Below are 10,413 nucleotides of genomic sequence, written 5' to 3'. Positions count from 1 at the left end.
GGATTCGGTGAAGTTGTAAACAAAACTTTTAATCCGGTTTACTATTTAGATGTGTGCAGAAGCCATATTGAAACCATTTCGGTTTACCTACGAACAGACCAGAACAACCCGATAGATTTCGAATACGGGAAGGTTATTCTCACTCTGCATTTTAGATCTAAATAATAATAAATTTAAAAAGAAATAATAATAAATTTAAAAAAAAAAAAAAAAAAAAAGACGTCATCGTCAATGCATCCCGACTTGTATCGTTTTGTTGATTATTATGAAACACAAGTGGGGGGCTCTTTTCAGGGATTTTCGGGAAGCCCTGTGCAGTACGGACGAGGGATTGGGTCTATTTTTGCAAAATTATTTCGTTTCGTGATGCCTATGTTTAAAAGCGGGTTTAACTTGGCGAAGCCGCATCTTCAAGCAGCCGCTAAAAACATAGCAACGGATGTAGCGGGGCGCGTCATTCAAAGAATCCACCAGAAACAAGGCCCCGAGCAAGAAGGTTCCGGGCTTGCTGTATTGTCACGTGGGACGATCCATCCTGGGGGGCGGAGAAAAAGAAGCGTTAAAAGGAAAAGACGCTCCACCCGTCTCAGACCAGTTGTCAGAAAAAAGCGGAGAAGAAGCAAGACAGATATTTTCTCTTAAAAAATGGCCCTTCTACATTTTAAAAGTCAAGAGGCGACGCTATCAAGTCTGGATCTGTTTAGTGCGCCCCTGACGCAACTCTCCATAGAAGATAGCTCACATGTCGAATTCCAACCGTTAACAGCAATCGTGGACCAAGGCCCAATAGAATTTTATATACCCGGGGACGGCTCAAAATATTTAGATTTATCCGACACTTTACTACATCTCCGTAACAAAGGTGACGCGTAGGGATGGGACAAATATTCCACCGCAAGAACAAGTCGGCATCGTGAATTTTCCTATAAACACAATTTTTAGTCAATTAGATATTTCGTTGGGTGGACGGTTAATCTCACAATCTAGCGCCACGCACGCCTACAGATCCATCATCGAGCTGCTGTTAAACTTTTCAAACGATTCTTTGGAGTCACAATTCACAGCAGGAATGTTCGCAAAAGACTCTAGGGGGCGCATGGACTCCATTTCTTTCGAAGAGGGCGTGGCTAACGCTGGTTTTGTGCGGCGCGCACGACAGATTGCAGGCTCACGTGAATTTCATCTTATGGGACCGCTTCATGGAGATATTTTCTTTTCCGAACGCCATCTACTGAATAATGTGGATCTGCGTCTAAAGTTAACTAGAGCTTCTGATGATTTCTGTCTCATGAGCGCTCCAGACAGTGATTCGTGTCTCAAAATACTAGGAGCATCCCTGTTTGTGAAAAAAGTATCAATCTCACCGGCTGTGGCTATAGGTCACGCCGCCGCATTACAAAAAGGTAATGCCCTCTATCCCGTCAGTCGCGTGAACATGAAAACCTTCAGTATCCCGCAAAACTGTAGAATCTGTCAGCAGGATAATCTCTTCCTCGGACACATCCCCAAGCAAATTGTATTAGCTCTCGTAAACCACAACAGTTTTATGGGACGGAGAGATTTAAACCCGTTTAATTTTTTGCATTATAACATAGAGTATTTAGCTCTCAGCCACGAAGGTCGACAAATACCTGCCAAACCTTTTCAGCCCAATTTCGAAGCTGGACTGTGTACACGTGAATTTCATAATTTATACACAGCAACGGGGCGTTTTCTAAAAGATTTACCTCACTGTATAAACCAACAGGATTTTACTCAGGGCTATTCACTTTTTGTTTTCAATTTAAGTCAGGTGGATGACTCAGGCGCGTTAACGCCGATCAATAGCGGGGTGCTGAGACTCGATTTGCGCTTCAGAACCCCATTACCGCATACAGCAACCCTCATTGTATATGCGGTTTATGATTCGCTTATAGAGATTAATGCTAAGAGATGGACTATTATTAACGCTATGAACGGCCGTGAATTGGACATGATTATGACCCGGATGCAGAGAACCTTATTTGGAGGCGTTTTCGCATCGGATGAGCTAGGTGACGTCAGAGACACGCCTCCGAAACATTACATCGTCAATACGCATCCAAGACATTTACCCGGAGAGCACTGGCTCGCTTTGACTTTAGAATCGGACGGCTCGGCCACATTCTTTGATCCTTTTGGGCTACCACCGGACGGGTCGTACTACCCGGCGAGTATATACAGATTTTTGAAGAAGCATTCTAAACGGATCGACTATCAGAACGGGCAGTTGCAGCACGAGCTCACAGACACCTGCGGTCAACACTGTGTGTATTATTTAACCCAACGCGGATGGGGGCACACTTATCGTGAAGTGCTGACTCATTACAATTCCGACCCTCTCCATAACGACGCGATGGTTAGAGAGTTTGTCAAAAAATGTCGAAGACCAGACCGGATGTGCGGCGGGCAAACATCATGTTCGTTGCATAAATTTAAAAAATGTCATTGTCTGAAACCATGTTAATGTTTTATAAAATCTCTTTTATTCAATAAACATTGTTAAAGAGAGTTACAGAGTCATGCGTTGTTTTTTCCACTAACAACAATAGTGTCATCTAATAACTAACCCATTTTACTACCGGTGATGTCCTCTTTCTTTTTTTTTTATTCATCATGTTTAGTACATCTTCTACATAAGAAACATCCCCATCTTCACCTGTAGCGTATTTTAAACGTTTAAAATCTGCGCGAGCCAAGGGGTTGGAGATGCTTGTTTCCGGCAAGTTTAACCGTGCTAGCGTTCGGAGAAATTCACTCCATCCTACCGGCTTCTCGTTGATTTTTTTCCCACTCGTACACAAATGTCTCAACAGATCGCTCATATGGGAGCCTTTGATAGTTTTTCCTCTAAAAACAAATTCACTTAACGGCGTCCAGCTTACATCTTCTGCCGATAGTCTTTTCAGCACATAGTTGGCATTGCGTCGGAAACGTGGACCTATGGCGTCCAGAATATCATCAGTTGCGCTCTCATCAGCGGCCTTTATTTCACCCCTCTCATTGTCTTCGTGGCGAATCGTAATAGGAATTTGCTCGGAGTCTTTTTGTTTGACCAACCCCAAGTAACGCTGCATTAAGGTCTGATAAATTTTGATCTTTTCATATTGATTTAAATTTTTATTATCCAAAACCTGTTTCATCTCTTCATCCAAAGAATGCTCTGCTGTATCACGGATGGTCGGCGCTGGTCGATTCAGCCTCTCGAGCTGATAAGGCGAAATCAGGAACATTTTCTGAGCCGTTTTCAAACTCATTTTATGCTTTGTTCATAAAGCCACTAATGACACTCCCGAGAACAGGTGCGAAAGCGGCCAGTAACGGTAAAATAAAACCACCTTTCTGAACTAACACAGCTCTTTTCTTCTTCAAAGTATTTTTCTTATCAGCCAAAAAGCGGATATTTTTCTTTTGCTTTTTAAGTCTCTTGTAAAGTTTTGATTTTAAGGGTACATGTCCTTTAAGAAGATTTAGAGCAATCTCACATAATGCTTTCACCAAACTACTGGGGCCTCTGAGTAGCAAATGCTTACGTTTGGCCGGCTTGGATGTAAACAGAGATTTGAGTAACGGTGCGTTTGTTTTTAAAAGCTTCGTCATCGCTTTATTGTTTGGGTATATAAACGACAGGCCACTGGTTATGTAGTACACCTGTACGTAGTCTATATTGTTCTGGGCATGAAGGTGTCAAATCTACCAGTAAATACCCATGCGGCTCTCTTGTAGCATCTTCAAAGCATTCCAGGAAAAACTTCCGGTTGCTGGGAGAAATTTGATTCGCCAGGACACTCACCTGCAGTTTATCGCGGGGGTTTTTGAACAAAATCAAATAATTACTGTTCAAACTAATAGTCCGGCTAAATTTCCCCTGATGGAATACATTCTGCGTTAGCATTATAACGCTTAAATTTTTATGATGTCTATATTGGGTGAATATTCGAACCACTTCAGGGTTATCCGAAGCTTGGAAGATGACGTCATCCAGAATCAACAGATGGTGCTGCTGTGGCGGGAACAGCTTCTCGTCGTCAAAAGATTCAGGCAGCCCCTTGATAAAAACAATGTCTTTATTCAGGTTTTTGAGCTCATCGTACATTGGCTGGTATGAAGTATAAACCCAGACAATATTATCAGGTTTTTTTCTCAGAACATGTTCAGGATTTTGCAATACATTTTTTACAAAGAAAGTCTTGCCACAACCCGAAGGCCCTGCTACTAGAGATGAAAAAGGGAGTTCTAATCTGGGGTCGAATTCAATCTGATTAAAAGCCATTTCCACACACAGACACACGTATGGATAGATAGAAATATCAGTAGCCAAACGGTTCAGTGGTGCCTCGCTCTAGCAGCCTTCTTTTATCGTACACCACACGAAGCCGCTTGGAAAATGACACGTTTCTGAGATGAAACCCTCTCTTATCGCGAACGATATTATGCTGGGGCGCGTAAAGCACATCTGAGGTCGCACCTGCTGTATCGAGGTAGCCTTGAACCAAACTGAGCATGCTGTCGAGATTGATGCTCTGACCGCTTTCGTGACTTTGTGTGATACCCTTTACCTTCATGACCGTCTGAGATGACCCTCGTGTTTTATAAGCGTATGTTTTGGGGCCGGCTGAGACAAATTCTAAAATGCTGTCGTTCGAAAGCTCATCTGTCAAATCACCCAGATAATCACCTAGCGGGAGAACACTTTCACCTGGCTTCACAGTGTACACGAGGCTGTCTGTATCTGTGTAAAGGACACGCTTCTGTAAAATTTCTAAATAGCTGTACATTTTTAGGCGTGCATAGGCTGTTGTGAAACACGCTGCAGCCACGTTTGATGTTTTTGAGGCGGGGATCTCGTTGTTTATGTTGATACAATACTGCACAATTGAGAGCTTCTCATTGATAAAATGGAAGAATTTCACATTGTACAGACCTGAAAACAAAAGTTCAAAAAAATCCTCTGATTTTGTCACAATTTTTGTGTTTGTCATGTTGTCACGTTGCGCGAGTTTTCCCCACAGATTGTTAAGACAGAGTTTTGACACTTGCCTTTTGCCAGGGTTTACAGCAATTTTGGAAGGATCGAGTTGGATACCCTGATGAATGGCATACCCTTCTATGTATCTTTCTCTGTCAGCCTGGTTGACCACGTGAGGCGGGTAACCTGAAGATTCTTGTTTACCTTTTAGAAATGTTCGCATGTAATCACGGAAAATTGTGTCGCTCGTTCTTGTGTAATGCCACACTTCTGTAATTTCCGCAACCGTGTACCCGAGATCGAGTGCCTTAACAAATTCAGGGGTTGTCCAAACACCTGTTAACGATCTTTGCTCATCACTATGTGTACAAGCCGTCTGCTGGTTGTTACACTCGGCACATGTGCGGCACAGTGTGAAGACGAGTTTACCTTTAGCTGTTTTGAACGGTAGAACGGGAAAATATAAACCACGGGGTGGGTTGACTGTGGCGCTGATGAAACCAAAATACGACCTAGGGTCTTTAAAATCATCGTGGATAATCGTTGGATGATCGATTGGGTATGTGGCTGTACTGTTGATGAAAGGATATAATGATGTCACATCAACATACAACACACGCTCGTCTGGCTCTGCCGTGTATTTTAAAACGAATGCGTTTGTTCGGCCCCCAAAAAGAGCCTGCCTCGGTTTGAGCGGTGTAGGAAATTTGTTTTTTTTAAGGAATTCCTTCACCTCTATGTCCATCTTTTTCATTTGCAACCATTCATGCTCCCACATAATTACAAGGTACACATCCTGTCTAAGCTGTAGATCCTGAATTTTCTTTTGTGTTTTATCAAACCTCTCCTGAAAAGGGCGTTTGGTTGTCGGGCATATTTTAGAGAGGTCGAAGCATTCTGCGCAGCCGTGGTGATAACAACCAAAATACTCAAACACTATTTTTACGCCCCCGATTTCACAATAACCATCTACAAAGTAGTTGTCTATCCTAACTTCACCACCGTTCAACGCATGTCTAATTTGGATATTTTGGCTGTGCATGATCCATTGCATGTACTGAATAGAATCGTGCGAGAAAGCTTTGTACTGACGCATATAGTTGTCTGATGGTGTAATGGCTAGTGTTTGAGGAGTCAGAAAATTAGCTCGAAAAACTTTCATGCACGCCGACGCAATTGTTACCGCATTGAATGGATCTGTTCCGGTGGCCTCAAAAAACTCACTCCTGAATTTTTCACACCCTTGCATTAACAGATCAACATCATTCTCGCAGTAGGCTATTGCCTGTTTAGCAAAATCAAACACATTGCTAGCTTCTTTGGCATACCACTCGTCAAACTTTGATCGTTGGGAGGGTGACATTCGCTCGGTGCCGTAGTACATGGGGTCAGGGTGAGACCCTACGTAGTTTAGATGCTCTAAAGAGCTGAATTTGTGTGGGAAGTAACCCTTTGATTTGTCTTCAAACCCCAGGGCCTTAGGCATTGCGCTTAGAGGCATCGTCAAGAATGAGAGAGAGTCTATAAATCGTGATTTTGTGTCTAAATCGACAAATGATAGAACTTTACTCCCTTGCATCAGAATGTCGAGTTTGAGACCTAATTCAAGCATTCTCCTTATCAGTATGTATGAATCAAAACCTCTCGCATTATGTGCAACAAACGTAGTTTGTTTAAACCGTGGCATTCGGAAAAATCTGAGAAATTCATCAACACAATCTGTGCCATACCAATGCTTCGCCAGTCCATTATTTGATTCGCAACAGATGAGAAAAGGTTTGTGTAAACCGTCTGAATCTACATAAGTTTCGAAATCGTAGTAGACTACATTTTTGCACGGTGGTTGTGGTTTGATGGGCTGAATGTAGCACATGTGAGGGTTCAACAATGCGTCATCTTGATTTATGATCTCATCACACACTGTGCATTTTTTAACGGGGCAACGATGTTTAGCACCGGTACCATCAGCTCTCACATAATATTGAAGACCGCACTCCATGCATTTTTTGTATGAAGTGCAGTTGCTGACACGATTCATTGATCGAGACTCTTTATGTTTGGTAAAGCATTCCTCATTACGACAAGATTTGTTACAGTCGGGGCAGATGACATGTTTAAACCGTCGCTGTTTACAGCCTGGATCAAGACAAACGCCACAGTGTCCTTCACAATGGTGCTGTTGCCAATTCTCATGCCCTTTGTAACAATACCTGCAAAAAAATGCGTGGCCGACAAAGGCCTCAATCGCTTTCACGCCGTAAAAATGGCCCTCAAGATTTAAGACAAATAAAGTGTCGTTATCTGTTTTGGGGTAACGCGTGTCGAAAAAGGTCATGGGGCGGCAGTCCTCTTTTCGATACATTACAGTTATTTTCCGTTTGAGGACTTTCTCAAATTTATGGACATCGCCCAGACTCACAGGTGTTTGACAATCCAATCCTACACTCTCATGTAAGAGTCGCGCTTGTCTTGTGGCCTGTTTTGTCGTGAGTGTGTCATTTAGCAGATAGGTTAGTGAGAGAGCGAAACACAATTTATTGTCTGTATTACGAGGTATGTGTAGGTGTCGTTTTTTCAACCTCAAAATCTCTCTGTTGGTAGTGTTCAACAGCCTTCGACGCATTCCACCACCACCACGCAATGGTGTGACTATTTGTACAATGAGCTCTAAGCCCTCATCAGCCAGAAGCTCTGTGTTTGATTGGGCTAAACGTTCAAGCAAGTTTGATACATTATCTCTGATAGAGTTTATATCACTAGTTTGCTGGTAGATGTGAGCTCTATCGTTACCAGCCGCAAGCTCTATCTGAATTACATCACCTGTTTGTGCCCTGCTAGCTACCTCTTGCACGACATCATCTATTTTATCTTCAATCTGGAGGTAGAAGGTTGCAAAATCATTAATGTTCTGTTGCGATGGTATATTTAACCGTCGCCTTACCTCTACATTATTGAAATGTGGCCTATTGATTACAATAGAACCGCCGTGTTGGTCAGCTAATACAGAACCGTTGTTAGATTGCTGGGGCGTGTGTTGAAATGCTGGTGTGTTGTTGTCAATAACGTCTATTTCGTGATCAATTATAACAGAGCAGTTGTTAGGCTGAAATATCGGCTGAACATCGTCAACAGCAAACGATGATGAATCGACAGTGTTAGCGGTCAACGGGTCAACCAGAGGCTGTGTATTTAGATTTTGGATCATGTTTAGCAACTGCACAGGAATGTCAGGACTGATACGCCCGTTGTTGCCATTAGCTTGGTTGTTTAATTCCGCTATCATGTTTAGCAATTGTGACGGGATTTGTGTCGGACTCTGTCGACCTTCATTCATACTTTGATTGTTCAATTCATCTATGACAGCCTGTAAATGAGTGAGAATAGCAGGACTGTCTGGTCTCTCCCCCTCTGACAAAGCCGCGGTCACATTGTTGAGCAAATCTGTTATTTGACTCGTAGACGTATTGTTAACGTTTGATAAATCTAGCTCTGGTGTGTCACTTCTTTGGCTTGGCCCGCTAAATGACGGTAAATCTATTTCAGAAATGTTTGCTAAGAAATCTGACTCCGTTGACGTAAGGTTTGGATGATCCATTATATTTTCTTTTACAAAACACAACAGAAACAACACAAACCTATTTTGATTCGGCTAAATCTGTAAGAGCACGTATAATCTTAAAACACTCTTGTAACCGTCTTTTGTAGACAGTTACCACGACACTTTAGAGACCCCCTGCTGGTTGAGTGGTGCGTGTTGTAGAAGGGGTGCCCTCTCCTCCTCCCCCGCCTCTTCCTGTCTCTCGTGTCACGACGCTCACCTGGAAGTGGCTATAAAAAACAAAAAAACGGTTAACCCTTTATATTATCAAAAATAGCAAGTCGAATGATAACATAGAAGGAAATGCTTCTAACTTTGTTTGTCGACTCTTGATGATGCTTCAAGCCCTCGTAAGTAGACAGAGCTTCAACTAGTTCTGAGTCCGTCGCTGATTCCGGCTGAACGGTGCGGGTTGAGATTGGATTGGTTTCAACAGTAGCACGTGACTCTGATGCCGCCGGTCGCGCTGGCGCTGGCGCTGACGTTTCGACTGCTCCAATATGGCGGTCGGACGTTTCGACTGCTCCAATATGGCGGTCGGAGGCAGCTTGTGTCGGCCGATTGTTTTTTCTAGTGGCAGCGGCCAGGAGATCTGACGCATACAAAAAATAAAATCAGCAACTAGTACCCTCTATATGAACTATCTTAGATGCGCGATTGACTCACCGTAGTCTGATTGTGTTAGGTAAACGTCGCTAAAATCGTCGTCAAAAGATGCGTGGACATCGGCAAAAACGATGTTGTCTGTAAACAATACATCTTGTTTTATAAAATAACCTATTATTATTATTTATCATTATTATTATTTGTTATTATTGTGAGAAATGTAGTAAAATGACTTACCTTTAACCATTCTCGAAAACAGCTTTTTGACGCGCTTCGACCCCCGTTGGTCCGAGCGATGGGTTGTCTTGTCTTGTCTTCTCCAAAATGATGCTCGTCCACACCAAACTTTAAATTCGGCGGGGATAAGACCACGCCTATGAGCTCACGTGTCGCACGAAATCGGATAACTTTGGCCGCTTGTTGATGACGCATCAAAGAGGTCTTTCTCATATCGTCGGACCCAGTATTGTTTGTCAAATTACATTAGAGATAACTTGTGACTTGTAGCCGTGTGATTTTCTCAACAAAACCCCCTTGATCCTCCAAAACCCCCTTGATCCTCTAAAGCAATGTTTACCAAATTACATGCGTCTCCCGCTTTCAGATAACTTTGGCTGAGCTATTGTTTCTCAAATTATATGCGACTCTCTTGAAGCCAACTTTGCCACCTCTAATGACTTTGCCACCTCTAATGACGCCTCTCTAACCCCCTCCTCCCCTTCCTCTTCTCAACAGAAAGGCTCTCTTCAAGCTCACACGTACGGGCCGGAAGCAAAGGTAGCTCAGAGGGCTGTTAGCAAAGCTAGCTCAGGTGCTGCACCTGTCTTGATTCATAAAAATACATGCCCATACATATCCACATCTTAAAAATGGCGCCAGCAAACCAAAATGGCGACAGTCAAAGATGGCGCCGTCATGACTGGCGCCATCTTGATGCCCCCAAGGGTGATTTATGACCCCCAATAAAAAAAAAGCCATAAATCTTAACATCAATAGGTCATAAAATTTTATTACCTCCTAACTCATTTGCATATGAATAGACATCAAAGCCTGCCGCCTTATAATACTCTCTACCGTCACTCTGGTTGGGTGCGCATAGTAAAAAGTGCTCTTGGCAGCTAGAGAGTGCCGCGTTGACCACTGCGCATGAAGAAATAACCACCTGCAACGTTTGGTTCAGGTTTTAGGTGCATTTTTAATTTTATTGCTTAAATCGCATTTT

At 42.9% G+C, this 10,413-nt stretch overlaps 2 long non-coding RNA genes across 2 annotated transcripts; both read right to left on the bottom strand.

Annotated features, from left to right (window-relative positions):
• Nucleotides 1-2,630: 2,630 nt before the first annotated feature.
• Nucleotides 2,631-9,051, bottom strand: LOC137840808 (uncharacterized). The gene is made up of 3 exons (XR_011087869.1): nt 8,900-9,051; nt 8,701-8,815; nt 2,631-4,066 (listed from the first exon to the last, which is right to left on the bottom strand). It is a non-coding gene; the product is annotated as an uncharacterized lncRNA (long non-coding RNA).
• A 9-nt stretch (nt 9,052-9,060) lies between these two features.
• LOC137840809 (uncharacterized) lies at nt 9,061-10,149 on the bottom strand. Its single transcript, XR_011087870.1, has 3 exons — nt 9,429-10,149; nt 9,252-9,329; nt 9,061-9,177 (listed from the first exon to the last, which is right to left on the bottom strand). It is a non-coding gene; the product is annotated as an uncharacterized lncRNA (long non-coding RNA).
• Nucleotides 10,150-10,413: the final 264 nt, after the last annotated feature.

The sequence above is a fragment of the Syngnathus scovelli genome, chromosome 12, assembly GCF_024217435.2.
Source record: "Syngnathus scovelli strain Florida chromosome 12, RoL_Ssco_1.2, whole genome shotgun sequence".
Taxonomy (NCBI): domain Eukaryota; kingdom Metazoa; phylum Chordata; class Actinopteri; order Syngnathiformes; family Syngnathidae; genus Syngnathus; species Syngnathus scovelli.
Note: the sequence above shows the minus strand (reverse complement) of the source record. Positions and strands in the feature narration are given on the sequence as shown.